This window comes from Rutidosis leptorrhynchoides, chromosome 4, assembly GCF_046630445.1.
Source record: "Rutidosis leptorrhynchoides isolate AG116_Rl617_1_P2 chromosome 4, CSIRO_AGI_Rlap_v1, whole genome shotgun sequence".
Taxonomy (NCBI): Eukaryota; Viridiplantae; Streptophyta; class Magnoliopsida; order Asterales; family Asteraceae; genus Rutidosis; species Rutidosis leptorrhynchoides.
The window spans coordinates 410136677-410155549 of record NC_092336.1 but is presented as its reverse complement, the minus strand read 5'-3'; the positions used below and the strand labels follow the sequence as shown (position 1 = coordinate 410155549).

The window sequence follows — 18873 nt, the reverse complement described above, 5'->3', positions numbered from 1 at the left end:
TTGGAATGATTCGTGGACTGATTCACAAGTTCCCGAAGAGGAACCGGAAGAAGAGTCGGAACCGGAAGAAGAATCGGAACCGGAAGAAGAATCGGAACCGGATGAAGAAATAGAACCGGTGGGGGAAATAATAAAACGGTTAAGTAAAAGAAAATCCTCAACCAACCAACCAAGGTTAATTATGGTCAATGGTGTTTCCGCCAAGGAAGCAAAATATTGGGAGGATTACCAATTCTCCGATGAATCGGATTCCGACGAGAATTCCGATGATGTTATAGAAATTACCCCAACTGAATTTAAAAAGGCAAAAGAAAATAATAAGAGAAAGGGCATAAAAATAGAGAAATCTAATTCCAACCCCGATGAACTTTATATGTATCGTCAACCCCCGAAGTCCTTAAGTTGTAACAATGACCCGGGAACCTCTAAACCACCAGGTTTTTCTAAACCAATGTGGAAAACGACGGCTCGTATTAGGGGAACATCATGTATCCCTAGAAACTTGGCAAAACGAACCAAAACCGAAGAAGAAGAAACAAGCGAGTCGGAATAAGATAGTTGTATTCGTGTGGTGTAATATATGTAATATAGTGTGCTTATGCTTTATGATATATGTAAAAATTGCTTGTATTAATAAGTATTTTTTTTATGAATCTAACTCTTGTCTATTTTACAGTATAAAAACACAAAATGGATAGACAACCCAATATTTTAAGAGACCTACCCGGAGACATGATTGATGAAATCTTGTCTAGAGTCGGTCAGAATTCTTCAGCACAACTATTTAAGGCGAGATCAGTTTGTAAGACATTCGAAGAACGTTCCAAGAATGTCTTGGTTTATAAGAGACTTTCGTTCGAAAGATGGGGGATATCACATTGGGAAATCCATAAGTTACGATGTGTTTACTTTGACGCATATATTGCGGGGAACCCAAATGCTATTTTACGCAATGGGTTAAGAAATTATTTTGACTCAATATATCCGAATATTGGACTTCGTGATTTATAAAAAGCGGCTAACATGCAACATAAAGAAGCATGTTATGCTTACGGATTAGTAATGTTCGCTTCTCACCAAAGTGAGAACAAGAACATCGGGCTACAACTATTAAACAAAACGTTCCCACAAGTGACGGAGTCGGTAATTGGGGTAAGAAATGAGGTTTTTAGATTGTTACGGGACTGTTGGACATTACGTAACCCTCGTCCCTTTGACGACGTTACAACACACTGTCTTATCAACGGCCATAACGGTTATGTTCCACAAGACCAAGGATGGGAAGTAATCCTAGTAAAACCAGAATGCATGACTTGTTTCTGGACGTATGAATTACGTGTCTTTATGGCCTTTGCTGAACGACTTGTGTACCAGCTAGAATTATCTTCACAACCATCTTGTATCAAATTTATTGTGTGCTATATTTCATGCTATATGTAAAATAAGCGGTATTGTAAGTTTGTAAAATATTGTGTAAAAGTTTGAACGCGAAATATTATTATAATTAGTTTTTCATATAGAATTGTAGTAGTTGAATTGTATATTAGCTACTAAGTATGAACTAAACGGGTAGGTACTACCCGAATTTAAACTTATAAAACGCTAATATGAAGAAAAAGCTTTTATAAATGAGTTCATATTATGCTACGAAATACTATTAACTACTCTTAATATTCTGTATGATTAACTTGTTCCATTTGACTATTTTGAAGGAAATGACACCGAATACTCGACACACCGTGAATATGAATGAAGAGGAATTCCGTACTTTTCTAGCTTCAAACATAGCCGCAGTACAGGCTGCGCTACATACCAACAATAACCTTGGATCTAGCAGTACAGGAAATCGTGTAGGATGCACCTACAAAGAATTCACTGCCTGCAAACCTTTAGAATTTGATGGAACCGAAGGACCGATCGGATTAAAACGGTGGACCGAGAAGGTCGAATCGGTGTTTGCCATAAGTAAGTGTACTGAAGAGGACAAATTGAAGGACGCTACGCATACCTTCACAGGTTCTGCGTTAACATGGTGGAATACCTATCTAGAGCAAGTGGGACAAGATGATGCGTACGCACTACCATGGTCAGCATTCAAGCACTTGATGAATGAGAAGTACCGTCCCAGAACCGAGGTCAATAAGCTCAAGACAGAACTTAGAGGGTTACGAACCCAAGGATTTGATATTACCACGTACGAAAGACGATTCACAGAATTGTGCCTATTGTGTCCGGGAGCATTCGAAGATGAGGAAGAGAAGATCGACGCGTTTGTGAAAGGATTACCGGAAAGAATCCAAGAAGATATAAGTTCACACGAGCCCGCCTCCATACAACAGGCATGTAGAATGGCTCACAAACTAGTGAACCAGATTGAAGAAAGAATTAAAGAACAGACTGCTGAAGAGGCCAATGTGAAGCAAGTCAAAAGAAAGTGGGAGGAAAACGGTGATAAGAATCACCAATACAACAACAACAGCAATTACAACAATAATCGCAACAATTATCCCAACAATCGCAACATCAATCGCAACTACAACAAACAGCCCAACAACAATAACAACAACAACAACAACAGCAACTACAACAATCATCCCAACAACAATAATAACCGCAACAACAACAACAATCAGAAGCAGCTACGCCAAAGGTGTGAAAAGTATCACTCGAGGTTCTGCACCAAATTTTGCAACAAGTGTAAAAGAAATGGTCATAGCGCGGTGAAGTGTGAGGTCTACGGACCAGGGGTTAATAGAACGAAAGGAACAAATGGTGTCGGAATGAGTAATGGCGGAGCAAATAGTGTCGGAGCAAGTTATGCCAATGTAGTTTGTTATAAATGTGGAAAATTGGGCCACATTATTAGAAATTGCCCGAACCAGGAGAACACGAATGGACAAGGCCGCGGAAGAGTTTTCAATATTAATGCGGCAGAGGCACAGGAAGACCCAGAGCTTGTTACGGGTACGTTTCTTATTGACAATAAATCTGCTTATGTTTTATTTGATTCGGGTGCGGATAGAAGCTATATGAGTAGAGATTTTTGTGCTAAATTAAGTTGTCCATTGACGCCTTTGGATAGTAAATTTTTACTCGAATTAGCAAATGGTAAATTAATTTCAGCAGATAATATATGTCAGAATCGAGAAATTAAACTGGTTAGCGAAACATTTAAGATTGATTTGATACCAGTAGAGTTAGGGAGTTTTGATGTGATAATCGGTATGGACTGGTTGAAAGAAGTGAAAGCAGAGATCGTTTGTTACAAAAATGCAATTCGCATTATACGAGAAAGAGGAAAACCCTTAATGGTGTACGGAGAAAAGGGCAACACGAAGCTACATCTTATCAGTAATTTGAAGGCACAAAAACTAATAAGAAAGGGTTGCTATGCTATTCTAGCACACATCGAGAAAGTACAAACTGAAGAAAAGAGCATCAATGATGTTCCCATTGCAAAAGAATTTCTCGATGTATTTCCGAAAGAATTACCGGGATTACCCCCACATCGATCCGTTGAATTTTAAATAGATCTTGTACCAGGAGCTGTACCAATAGCTCGTGCTCCTTACAGACTCGCACCCAGCGAGATAAAAGAACTGCAAAGCCAATTACAAGAACTTTTAGAGCGTGGTTTCATTCGACCAAGCACATCACCGTGGGGAGCTCCTGTTTTGTTTGTCAAGAAGAAAGATGGTACATTCAGGTTGTGTATCGACTACCGAGAGTTGAACAAACTTACCATCAAGAACCGCTACCCACTACCGAGAATCGACGACTTATTTGATCAACTACAAGGCTCGTCTGTTTATTCAAAGATTGACTTACGTTCCGGGTATCATCAAATGCGGGTGAAAGAAGATGATATTCCAAAGACTGCTTTCAGAACACGTTACAGTCATTACGAGTTTATGATCATGCCATTTGGTTTAACTAATGCACCAGCTATGTTCATGGACCTTATGAACCGAGTGTGTGGACCATACCTTGACAAGTTTGTCATTGTTTTCATTGATAACATACTTATTTACTTAAAGAATGACCAAGAACACGGTGAACATTTGAGAAAGGTGTTAGAAGTATTGAGGAAGGAAGAATTGTACGCTAAGTTTTCAAAGTGTGCATTTTGGTTGGAAGAAGTTCAATTCCTCGGTCATATAGTGAACAAAGAAGGTATTAAGGTGGATCCGGCAAAGATAGAAACTGTTGAAAAGTGGGAAACCCCGAAAACTCCGAAACACATACGCCAGTTTTTAGGACTAGCTGGTTACTACAGAAGGTTCATCCAAGACTTTTCCAGAATAGCAAAACCCTTGACTGCATTAACGCATAAAGGTAAGAAATTTTAATGGAATGATGAACAAGAGAAAGCGTTTCAGTTATTGAAGAAAAAGCTAACTACGGCACCTATATTGTCATTGCCTAAAGGGAATGATGATTTTGTGATTTATTGTGACGCATCAAAGCAAGGTCTCGGTTGTGTATTAATGCAACGAACGAAGGTGATTGCTTATGCGTCTAGACAATTGAAGATTCACGAACAAAATTATACGACGCATGATTTGGAATTAGGCGCGGTTGTTTTTGCATTAAAGACTTGGAGGCACTACTTATATGGGGTCAAAAGTATTATATATACCGACCACAAAAGTCTTCAACACATATTTAATCAGAAACAACTGAATATGAGGCAGCGTAGGTGGATTGAATTATTGAATGATTACGACTTTGAGATTCGTTACCACCCGGGGAAGGCAAATGTGGTAGCCGATGCCTTGAGCAGGAAGGATAGAGAACCCATTCGAGTAAAATCTATGAATATAATGATTCATAATAACCTTACTACTCAAATAAAGGAGGCGCAACAAGGAGATTTAAAAGAGGGAAATTTAAAGGATGAAATACCCAAAGGATCGGAGAAGCATCTTAATATTCGGGAAGACGGAACCCGGTATAGGGCTGAAAGGATTTGGGTACTAAAATTTGGAGATATGAGAGAAATGGTACTTAGAGAAGCTCATAAAACCAGATACTCAATACATCCTGGAACGGGGAAGATGTACAAGGATCTCAAGAAACATTTTTGGTGGCCGGGTATGAAAGCCGATGTTGCTAAATACGTAGGAGAATGTTTGACGTGTTCTAAGGTCAAAGCTGAGCATCAAAAACCATCAGGTCTACTTCAACAACCCGAAATCCCGGAATGGAAATGGGAAAATATTACCATGGATTTCATCACTAAATTGCCAAGGACTGCAAGTGGTTTGGATACTATTTGGGTAATAGTTGATCGTCTCACCAAATTAGCACACTTCCTGCCAATAAGAGAAGATGACAAGATGGAGAAGTTAGCACGACTGTATTTGAAGGAAGTCGTCTCCAGACATGTAATACCAATCTCTATTATCTCTGATAGGGATGGCAGATTTATTTCAAGATTCTGGCAGACATTACAGCAAGCATTAGGAACTCGTCTAGACATGAGTACTGCCTATCATCCACAAACTGATGGGCAGAGCGAAAGGACGATACAAACGCTTGAAGATATGCTACGAGCATGTGTTATTGATTTCAGAAACAGTTGGGATCGACATCTACCGTTAGCAGAATTTTCCTACAACAACAGCTACCATTCAAGCATTGAGATGGCGCCGTTTGAAGCACTTTATGGTAGAAAGTGCAGGTCTCCGATTTGTTAGAGTGAAGTGGGGGATAGACAGATTACTGGTCCGGAGATTATACAAGAAACTACCGAGAAGATCATCCAAATTCAACAACGGTTGAAAACCGCCCAAAGTATATAAAAGAGCTACGCTGACATTAAAAGAATAGATATAGAATTTGAAATTGGAGAGATGGTCATGCTTAAAGTTGCACCTTGGAAAGGCGTTGTTCGATTTGGTAAACGAGGGAAATTAAATCCAAGGTATATTGGACCATTCAAGATTATTGATCGTGTCGGACCAGTAGCTTACCGACTTGAGTTACCTCAACAACTCACGACTGCACATAACACTTTTCACGTCTTGAATTTGAAGAAATGTTTTACTAAAGAAGATCTCACTATTCCGTTAGATGAAATCCAAATCAACGAAAAACTTCAATTCATCGAAGAACCCGTCGAAATAATGGATCGCGAGGTTAAAAGACTTAAGCAAAACAAGATACCAATTGTTAAGGTTCAATGGAATGCTCGTAGAGGACCCGAGTTCACCTGGGAGCATGAAGATCAGATGAAGAAGAAATACCCGCATCTATTTCCAGAAAATTCGTCAACACCTTCAACAGCTTAAAATTTCGGGACGAAATTTATTTAACGGGTAGGTACTGTAGTGACCCGAACTTTTCCATGTTTATATATATTAATTGAGATTGAAATTTACATGATTAAATGTTTCCAACATGTTAAGCAATCAAACTTGTTAAGACTTGATTAATTGAAATATGTTTCATATAGACAATTGACCACCCAAGTTGACCGGTGATTCACGAACGTTAAAACTTGTAAAACCTATATGATGACATATATATGGATATATATATAGTTAACATCATACTATGATAATTAAACATATCATTAAGTATATTAACAATGAACTACATATGTAAAAACAAGACTACTAACTTAATGATTTTTAAACGAGACATATATGTAACGATTATCATTGTAAAGACATTTAATGTATATATATATATATCATATTAAGAGATATTCATACATGATAATATTATGATAATATAATAATTTAAAATCTCATTTGATATTATAAACATTGGGTTAACAACATTTAACAAGATTGTTAACCTAAAGGTTTCAAAACAACACTTACATGTAACGACTAACGATGACTTAACGACTCAGTTAAAATGTATATACATGTAGTGTTTTAATATGTATTTATACACTTTTGAAAGACTTCAATACACTTATCAAAATACTTCTACTTAACAAAAATGCTTACAATTACATCCTCGTTCAGTTTCATCAACAATTCTACTCGTATGCACCCGTATTCGTACTCGTACAATACACAACTTTTAGATGTATGTAATATTGGTATATATACTCCAATGATCAGCTCTTAGCAGCCCATGTGAGTCACCTAACACATGTGGGAACCATCATTTGACAACTAGCATGAAATATCTCATAAAATTACAAAAATATGAGTAATCATTCATGACTTATTTACATGAAAACAAAATTACATATCCTTTATATCTAATCCATACACCAACGACCAAAAACACCTACAAACACTTTAATTCTTCAATTTTCTTCATCTAATTGATCTCTCTCAAGTTCTATCTTCAAGTTCTAAGTGTTCTTCATATATTCTACAAGTTCTAGTTACATAAAATCAAGAATACTTTCAAGTTTTCTAGCTCACTTCCAATCTTGTAAGGTGATCATCCAACCTCAAGAAATCTTTGTTTCTTACAGTAGGTTATCATTCTAATACAAGGTAATAATCATATTCAAACTTTGGTTCAATTTCTATAACTATGACAATCTTATTTCAAGTGATGATCTTACTTGAACTTGTTTTCGTGTCATGATTCTGCTTCAAGAACTTCGAGCCATCCAAGGATCCGTTGAAGCTAGATCCATTTTTCTCTTTTCCAGTAGGTTTATCCAAAGAACTTAAGGTAGTAATGATGTTCATAACATCATTCGATTCATACATATAAAGCTATCTTATTCGAAGGTTTAAACTTGTAATCACTAGAACATAGTTTAGTTAATTCTAAACTTGTTCGCAAACAAAAGTTAATCCTTCTAACTTGACTTTTAAAATCAACTAAATACATGTTCTATATCTATATGATATGCTAACTTAATGATTTAAAACCTGGAAACACGAAAAACACCGTAAAACCGAATTTACGCCGTCGTAGTAACACCGCGGGCTGTTTTGGGTTAGTTAATTAAAAACTATGATCAACTTTGATTTAAAAGTTTTTATTCTGAGAAAATGATTTTTATTATGAACATGAAACTATATCCAAAAATTATGGTTAAACTCAAAGTGGAAGTATGTTTTCTAAAATGGTCATGTAGACGTCGTTCTTTCGACTGAAATGACTACCTTTACAAAAATGACTTGTAACTTATTTTTCTGACTATAAACTTATATGTTTTCTGTTTAGATTCATAAAATAGAGTTCAATATGAAACCATAGCAATTTTATTCACTCAAAACGGATTTAAAATGAAGAAGTTATGGGTAAAACAAGATTGGATAATTTTTCTCATTTTAGCTACGTGAAAATTGGTAACAAATCTATTCCAACCATAACTTAATCAACTTGTATTGTATATTATGTAATCTTGAGATACCATAGACACGTATACAATGTTTCGACCTATCATGTCGACACATCTATATATATTTCGGAACAACCATAGACACTCTATATGTGAATGTTGGAGTTAGCTATACAGGGTTGAGGTTGATTCCAAAATATATATAGTTTGAGTTGTGATCAATACTGAGATACGTATACACTGGGTCGTGGATTGATTCAAGATAATATTTATCGATTTATTTCTGTACATCTAACTGTGGACAACTAGTTGTAGGTTACTAACGAGGACAACTGACTTAATAAACTTAAAACATCAAAATATATTAAAAGTGTTGTAAATATATTTTGAACATACTTTGACATATATGTATATATTGTTATAGGTTCGTGAATCAACCAGTGGCCAAGTCTTACTTCCCGACGAAGTAAAAATCTGTGAAAGTGAGTTATAGTCCCACTTTTAAAATCTAATATTTTTGGGATGAGAATACATGCAGGTTTTATAAATGATTTACAAAATAGAAACAAGTACGTGAAACTACATTCTATGGTTGAATTATCGAAATCGAATATGCCCCTTTTTATTAAGTCTGGTAATCTAAGAATTAGGGAACAGACACCCTAATTGACGCGAATCCTAAAGATAGATCTATTGGGCATAACAAACCCCATCCAAAGTACCGGATGCTTTAGTACTTCGAAATTTATATCATATTCGAAGGGTGTCTCGGAATGATGGGGATATTCTTATATATGCATCTTGTTAATGTCGGTTACCAGGTGTTCACCATATGAATGAATTTTATCTCTATGTATGGGATGTGTATTGAAATATGAAATCTTGTGGTCTATTATTATGATTTGATATATATAGGTTAAACCTATAACTCACCAACATTTTTGTTGACGTTTTAAGCATGTTTATTCTCAGGTGATTATTAAGAGCTTCCGCTATCGCATACTTAAATAAGGACGAGATTTGGAGTCCATGCTTGTATGATATTGTGTAAAAACTGCATTCAAGAAACTTATTTTGTTGTAACATATTTGTATTGTAAACCATTATGTAATGGTCGTGTGTAAACAGGATATTTTAGATTATAATTATTTGATAATCTACGTAAAGCTTTTTAAACCTTTATTGATGAAATAAAGGTTATGGTTTGTTTTAAAATGAATGCAGTCTTTGAAAAACGTCTCATATAGAGGTCAAAACCTCGCAACGAAATCAATTAATATGGAACGTTTTTAATCAATAAGAACGGGACATTTCATGGTAACTAATCAATTCCAATTTAGTGGTGCGCCGAAGTAAGATCCAAATGAACATCTTCGAACCTTTAATAGGATCTGCACTCTATTTAAAATCCGAGAAGTGGAGGATGAACAGATATATCTCATGTTATTTCCCTGGACTTTAAAGGGAGAAGCCAAAGATTGGTTGGAATCGTTACCTGAAGGGGCGATTGATACATGGGACGTTTTAGTTGAAAAATTTCTTAAACAATTCTTCCCGGCATCTAAAGCCGTGAGACTTCAAGGAGAAATTGTTACGTTCACACAAAAAACAAATGAAACTCTATATGAAGCGTGGACCAGATTTGAAAAGTTATTAAGAGGATGTCCGCAACATGGTTTAGACACCTGTCAAATAGTACAAATATTCTACCAAGGATGCGACATCACTACAAGAAAAGACATCGATATAGCAGCTGATGGTTCTATTATGAAGAAAACAGCAACTGACGCTTACAAAATTATTGATAACACTGCTTCCCACTCACATGAGTGGCACCAAGAAAAATATATCGTTAGATCATCTAAAGCAGCTAGAGCCGATTCTAGCCATGACTTCGATTCCATTTCTGCAAAGATAGATGCTGTCGAGAGACGAATGGAAAAGATGACTAAAGATATTCATTCAATACGAATTAGTTGTGAGCAGTGTGGAGGACCACATTTAATAAAATATTGTCTCAGTATTGAACTAACAATGGAACAAAGAGAGAATGTTTCATACATAAACCAAAGGCCTGGAAATAATTATCAGAATAATTATCAACCGCCAAGACCAATCTACAATCAAAATCAGAATTCTAACCGAAATGTTCCATACAACAACCAACAAGGTCCTAGTAATCAACAAGTATCGAACAATACTTACAATCATCAAAGACCTATATTTCAAAACAAACCACCACAAACCGATGATAAAAAGCCAAATTTAGAAGATATGATGTCGAAGTTAGTTGAATCTCAAACTCAATTTTTCACATCTCAGAAACAAACCAATGAACAAAATGCTCAAGAATTTAGAAATCAACAAGCTTCGATTCAAAATTTGGAACAAGAAGTAAGCAACCTAGCAAGGTTAATAGGTGAAAGAAAACCGGGAAGTCTACCTAGTGATACAAATGCTAACCCCCGGAATGAAACAGCTAAAGTCATTACCACAAGAAGTGGTATTACACTTAAACCACCTGAAATACCTGTAATTTCTGATGAAGCTATTCCTACTCCACAAGAACCACAACCTGAGCAAAATAAGGAAACAGAACCGGTAGTTGAAAAGGTTAATGAAGATAACACAGTTAAGGCTAAACCTTATGTTAAACCATACCAACCACCACTTCCTTACCCGAGTAAAATGAGAAAAGAGAGACTTGAAGCCGAGCAATCCAAATTCTTAGATATGTTTAAACAGATAAATGTCAATCTTCCTTTCATTGATGTGATTTTAGGAATGCCTAGATATGCTAAATTCTTGAAAGATCTAATCACTAATAGAAAGAAAATGGAAGAACTCTCGGCTGTTACTATGAATGCTAATTGTTCTGCAGTGTTGTTGAATAAGATACCAGAAAAATTATCAGATCCAGGAAGTTTCACAATTCCATGTTTTCTGGGTAGTCTTAGTTCAATAGAAGCATTGGCAGACTTAGGTGCTAGTATAAATCTAATGCCGTATTCACTATACGCTAAACTAGACCTTGGAGAATTGAAACCAACACGAATAAGTATACAACTAGCAGATAGATCAGTAAAATATCCTAGAGGGATAATGGAGAACATGCTAGTTAAAGTTGGTACTTTAGTATTTCCAGTAGATTTTGTTATTCTGGACATGGAAGAAGATTCTCGAGTTCCTCTCATATTAGGAAGACCATTCTTAAACACGGCCAAAGCAATAATAGACATGTTCGGAAAGAAACTGACCCTAAGTATAGAGGACGAGAGTGTTACCTTTTCTGTTGATAAAGCAATTCAACAACCGCAATCTGCAGATGATACATGTTATTATATTCAAATTATAGATTCACATGCAGAATTGTTAGAAGCATTTCCAGAATTACAAGGAACAGGAGAATGTTCTTTAGGAGAAGAAACTGAACCAATTGATAAAACTGAAATGTTAGCTACACTTATGGCTAATGGATATGAACCAACAACAGAAGAAATTCAAATGCTAAAAGAAGAAGACAGATATCGATACAGATCATCGATAGAAGAACCACCGACATTGAAGTTAAAGCCACTTCCAAACCATTTGGAATACGCTTATTTACATGGTGAATCTGAATTACCTGTAATAATATCGTCCTCTCTTACTGAAAAGAAAAATCTCAACTCATTTCTGTGCTAAAAGCTCATAAACCAGCTATTGCATGGAAAATTCATGATATTAAAGGAATAAGTCCTTCGTATTGCACACATAAAATCCTTATGGAAGAAGGTCATAAAACGTATGTGCAACGCCAACGAAGACTAAATCTGAATATGCAAGATGTTGTTAAGAAAGAAATTATTAAACTGCTTGATGCAGGTTTAATTTATCCAATCTCTGATAGTCCATGGGTAAGCCCAGTTCAATGCGTGCCTAAGAAGGGTGGCATGACTGTTATCACAAATGAGAAAAATGAGCTTATTCTTACTAGGACTGTAACAGGATGGCGTGTTTGTATTGATTATAGAAAATTAAATGACGCCACCAGAAAAGATCACTTTCCCTTACCTTTCATTGATCAAATGTTGGAAAGATTAGCCTAAAATAGTTACTATTGTTTCCTTGATGGTTTTTCCGGATATTTTCAAATCCCAATAGCACCTGAGGACCAAGAGAAAACCACGTTCACGTGCCCTTATGGTACTTTTGCTTACAAATGCATGCCATTTGGACTTTGCAATGCCCCTTCAACCTTTCAAAGGTGCATGATGGCAATTTTTCACGACATGATAGAAGAATGCATGGAAGTTTTCATGAATAACTTTTCAGTCTTCAGTGATACATTTGAATCATGTCTAGTTAATCTTGAACAAATGCTTATTAGATGCGAACAATCAAATCTAGTACTTAATTGGGAGAAATGCCATTTCATGGTTAAAGAAGGCATCGTTCTTGGTCATAAAATTTCAAAGGAAGGAATTGAAGTGGATAGAGCTAAAGTAGATGCAATTGCTAAACTTCCACATTCAACCAATGTTAGAGGAGTTAGGAGTTTTCTAGGGCATGCTGGTTTTTACCGACGTTTCATAAAAGATTTTTCTAAAATTGCCACTCCTATGAATAAACTCCTTGACAAAGATGCTCCATTCATCTTTTCAGATGAATGTATCAAATCTTTTAATATTCTTAAAGAGAAACTCACTAATGCGCCGATCATGATAACACCAAATTGGAATCTACCGTTTGAACTAATGTGCGATGCAAGTGATTTTGCAATGGGAGCAGTTTTAGGACAAAGGATTGAAAAACGATTTCAACCTATTTATTACGCTAGTAAGACGTTACAAGGAGCACAAACGAATTATACAACTACTAAAAAAGAACTCCTTGCTATTGTCTTTGCTTTTGACAAATTTCGTTCATATCTCGTTCTAGCAAAAATGGTGGTCTATACTGACCATTCTGCTCTTAGATACCTATTTTCGAAACAAGATGCCAAACAAAGATTAATCCGTTGGATCTTACTCTTACAAGAGTTCGATATTGAAATCCGAGATAAAAAGGGAGCAGAAAATCTCGCCGCTGATCATCTTTCTCGTCTTGAAAATCCCGAATTAGAAGTTCTAAATGAATCGGCCATACAAGACAACTTTCCTGATTAATATCTATTGAAGATAGATTATAATGAAATTCCATGGTTTGCAGACTATGCAAACTACTTAGTATGTGGATTCCTTGAAAAAGGATTATCGTACCAAAAACGAAAGAAATTCTTCAGTGATATAAAACACTATTTCTGGGAAGATCCACATTTGTTTAAAAGTTGTCCCGATGGAATAATACGCCGATGTGTATTCGGAGATGAAGCTAGTAAAATATTAAACCAATGTCACACAGGACCAACAGGAGGGCATTATGGGCCTCAACTCACAGCAAGAAAAGTTTACGATGCTGGATTCTATTGGCCTACAATTTTCAAAGACGCACACCTTCTTTGCAAATCCTGTGATGTTTGTCAAAGGGCCGGAAAAATAAGTCAACGTGATGAAATGCCACAAAATGTCATTCAAGTATGTGAAGTATTTGAAATTTGGGGTATTGACTTTATGGGTCCATTTCCAAAATCTCATAATAATCTCTACATTCTCGTTGCCATTGATTATGTATCTAAATGGGCGGAAGCAAAAGCTCTCCCAACTAACGATGCACGAGTTGTAGTCAACTTTTTAAAACGTCTTTTTGCTAGGTTCGGAACACCGAAAGCTTTAATAAGTGATCTGGGTACTCATTTTTGTAACAATCAACTTGAGAAAGTTCTTAAAAGATATGGAGTAACTCATAAAATCTCCACGGCATATCATCCACGGACAAGTGGACAAGTTGAAAATACCAACCGAGCTTTAAAACGTATTCTAGAGAAAACCGTAGGATCAAATCCGAAGGAATGGTCCATAAAATTGGAGGATGCACTCTGGGCTTTTAGAACAGCCTACAAAACTCCAATTGGAACCACACCTTTTAGACTCGTTTACGGAAAATCATGTCATCTTCCAGTAGAATTTAACACAAAGCATTTTGGGCTTTGAAGACATGTAATCTGGATTTACATGAAGCCGGACGTCTACGATTAAGTCAACTAAACGAACTAGAAGAATTGAGACATGAAGCATACGAAAATTCGTTAATCTATAAGGAAAGAACGAAGAAATGGCATGATAAAAGAATCAGAAGTTCAAAAGAATTTAAAAAAGGAGATAGAGTTCTTCTTTTCAATTCACGATTCAAGCTATTTCCTGGAAAATTGAAATCAAGATGGTCTGGACTATTTATAGTTAAAAGAGTTTTCCCGTACGGAACAGTAGAATTAATAAATTCAAATAGGATTGAATTTAAAGTTAATGGTCACAGAGTTAAACATTACATACATGATCCGATGGAAGTTGACAACAAAGTTAATCACAATTTCAACACCACATCTAACTAAGTGTGGGGAGAATCAAGTCTTTTAAGGATAATATGTATTTCTGTTAGAGTTAGATATTATGTTTTCGAGTAGTTCTTGAGAATGGAATCCGAATGGTCTTTCCCTAGCTGACCCTAAAGAACTAGTCTTCTCCCCCCATTATGATTTTTTATTTTTTATAGGTTTTACAAGATGAAGACTTCCTGTGAACTAAACCATGGTCTAATGCTACACGCTTTAATCACTAAACGAAATAATGACACCCTTCCAAGTGAATTGGTATCATTAATCAGAGGTAAATTGGACGGAGTAAGAAAAAAATCCAGGAACGAAAATAATAAGTTACCTTTGGGAAAAGGAAAATCAAAATCCGCAGCGAAAAGAAGAGCACGACACCTTGAAAGATGTCACAAATGCGGAAAATGGTCACACAAAGGTAAATGTTCAATTAATCAAACATATTCAAACACCGAATTTGTTACTTTATGCAGAGAAGGACCGTTCATATGTTTCGAAGAAAAATCGTCGAATGCTCGAGTTTATGCCTATGCAGCTATGGAAAACCAATTAGTCCGACTATCTTATGAGTGGGCTAAAGCAGGTCACTAAGAATTCTATTTCACAGGTAAGTATGTACAGTTTTTATTTTTATTTTTATTATTTTTAACCTTTTAATAATAAACGCTAAATTGTTCGCTATAAAGTATTAAATTGATACTCAATAAAATTAGGTTTTGCGACCGAAATTATTGATATCATATAAAAATTTATTACATCACTGCGAAATTTACCGTTTATTCTTAAGGTATAAATATCTTTAATCAATCAACCCAAAATATTTCAGAAATTCGTCAGGAGTAAAACTAGGTAATATAGCCGAAATTACTTTACCGAAAAGAGGGGCGTATATTTTTGATAATATTTAATTGATTAAAGGGGATAAAAGACCAAAAAGATTTTTAATTTTTAATTTTTTCTTTATTTTTAAAATTAATGTATTAATATTAAATTAATAATGTAAAACTTTTAAAATCAATATATTTAAGTTTGTAAATATTTGAAAAAATTAATATTTTTAATATAAGTTTGTATGTATAAAAACAAAAATATAATATTAGTTTGGTGTGAATTTTTAATTTTAATATGAATTTTTAATTTTATGCATTTTAAATTTAAGTTTGGTGTGAATTTAAAAACAAAAATTTACTTTATTTCACTAAGTTAAAAATTGATTTTTAAAATTCGTCGTGAGTTGAAAACTAGGTCGTTGAACCGAAATTGCTCTACCCAAGGGAGGGACGAGAACTTTTATTATCATTATTTTTAATCTTATTGAATTAAAGTATGCCAAAAACATTTAAAAAACCCAAAAATCTTTACTTTTAAAACCGCGCTATGAATTGACAAATTTTAAAATTTTGTCAAGGGACGGACTAGGACAACGATCCGAAACGCCCTCATCCTAAAAAGAAACAAAATTTTAATTTTTATTTAATTATATGTTTTAATAAGTATAAGGTTTTTTTTTTAAATAAAAAAAGGGGAATAAGTACTGTACCCGGACCCCATGCGATCGCATGGGGTTTGCACTGCAACTCCATGCGATCGCATGGAGCTAGATTCCAGGCCAGGAACAAAAGTCCCAGCGAGCTGTTTCTGCACTCCACTTCACACACACATATACACACGAACACACACTCAAATCCTCACCAAAAATCACCATTTTTCGCCCAAATTTCACCGTAATTCGTCAAATTTCTTGTTCTAATCATGCCTAGGTTCGGATTCTTCAACAAAAAGGTAAAAATTACACCCCTAAACTCTAAAATTTCCTAGTTTTTGTGATATTTACCAATATTATACCTAATTTAATTTTGTTAATTTTTAGTGTAATTAGAGTTAAATTGTTAGTATATTATGCATGTATAACCAAGATTGATGCTATTTAACATGATTTGAAGCTAAAAACTTCAAAAATTTTAGGAATCTAGGGTTTGTGTTCTTGAGCAATTTGGGGCTTTTTGATATAAACAGGTTATGGCCGATTTTTGTCATGAATTATTGCTAAATTAAGTAGTGTAACATGTTTAGGTAGTTAAATGATCCAAACTTCGATCCTAAACATGATTTTTGAGAGTTAAAATGGACTTTTTAGTTACAAAATTCATGAACTTGATTAATTTGATATAATTGCCATTTGAGACTTGTTTAATTGTTAGTAATGACTGTTTTAACATGTTATTTGAGTTAAATTCTTATGAACTTTGTGTACAATTTCATATATACTTATTTGAAAAAGTGTAGAATTGCAAAAATTGTGAAAATATGTATAAGTTTAATTTTGATTGAACATGTTAATTTAATTGTTTCAAGTTATCATTTTGCCAACACTAATGCATATTTGGATGCACAAATTTTGTGTTCAATGTGTTTTGTAGAGATTTACAGATACTGATGGTGCTTCATCATCATCTAGACAACCACAACCAGAACCTGAACCAGAAATGCAATATGAACCTGAACAAGAACCACAACAGGAACCATAACAATAGACTAACCACCACGTACCTTATTATGATCCACTACAATTTGTTGATGCCTTCACAGTATTTCCAATGCATCCACCAGTAGAATACCCAACGATTCCTGAACACACGTTGCATCCTAATCTGAGATTCGATAGAAGCTTGAGGGATTACCCATCATATCAAAGTAACAAATTCAAACTGCTACCGAAAAATGTAGAGGTGACAAGATTAATCGATTACCATCCTTTGGAAAGGGTCCAACTAGCTAACCGAGTTAGACTCCATCTGATCCAAAGGTATGGCAGTTCTTCTTTTCCCGATTGGGAACGTCTATTCACCATTCGTAGACCTATATATAAGGAATGGTGTGTTGAGCTGATGAGTACTATAGCGTTAAATGTAGATGTAGATAGATTAGATGATAGAAGTTTTCTTAGGTTTATACTTGGCCGTAGGATGTACAGGATGTCCATGCTGGACATGGCCAGGGCATTACAGATTTACACTCCTAGTGAATTGCTACTACCCGATTGTATGAATTTGATTTATCGTGGTGAAAGGGTAGATAGGAATTTTGACGCGAACACCGTCTGGAGGCGTATGTCAAACTATAATGTTTTTACACTGGGAGGAAAACACTCCTACTTACATATTAACAAAGCCGAACTTCGTATAATTAATAGATTTCTAGCTAACTCGATTACACTGAGAGGTCATAACAAGGAGAAAATGACCTTACATGATTTATTTTACCTAAAGTGTATTCGAGACCCGAGAAGCTTTGTTAATATCCCCTACTGTGTTGGTTTTTATTTATCTAAGATGGTTGAAGGAATACAGGAAGGGGGGATAATTGGAGGAGGTATTTTTGTTACTCTCATTGGAGAGTATTTAGGTGTAGATAAGGACCAAGGGGGTCCACTTTTGGAATGTAGGGAATAGGTTGAGCCTTTAGGATTGAGGGTTTATGCGGGTGCTAAGGTATTGAAGAGTAGACGCAACCAGGCAATACCCTATGAAGGTAGTCATCCACAGGTAGAGAGAGGATCAGATGAGGAAATGGAGGAAGCGGATGACATTAGGGATGTCATTCGGGAGGCTATGACTGATGTCTACCAGCATATAGATGAGGTAGATATGACAAACGTGGAGATATTTCGTCGGATGGAGCAGTGGCAAGCCCGGAATGATTACGAGCATTCCAGGCAATGACAGCATGATAGATGGGACTATCATCAGAGTCAGATTATGAGCCGGCTGTCACCTCAGGATCACTACGTTCCGACCCGACCCGCTTACTATCCTCCACACCAGCCCAAGATGAGACCATCATATACTCTCTACGACCCTAACCAGGCCTATCCGTACACCTATCACCAACCATGGAACCCGGATGATGACATGAACTAGAACCCCTATCCAGATTGACCTAGTTCTTGTTGGTAATTTTTATGATTTTTTATCTTTTTATTATTTCTGTTTATTTATGTTTAAACACATTATATTTTAATACTTTTATTGTAATGTTTAATATTTTTATTATGTTGTACTAATATTTCATATTTGATTTGCAAGTGAGATTTTAAGTCCCATTTCAAATTACCATGCTTGTTTATATTTGTATGTAT

The 18873-nt window shown here is 35.4% G+C and overlaps 1 non-coding gene across 1 annotated transcript; it reads right to left on the bottom strand.

Annotated features, from left to right (window-relative positions):
* Positions 1–9841: 9841 nt before the first annotated feature.
* On the bottom strand, positions 9842–9948 carry LOC139845757 (small nucleolar RNA R71). Its single transcript, XR_011758515.1, has one exon. It is a non-coding gene; the product is annotated as a small nucleolar RNA R71 (small nucleolar RNA).
* Positions 9949–18873: the final 8925 nt, after the last annotated feature.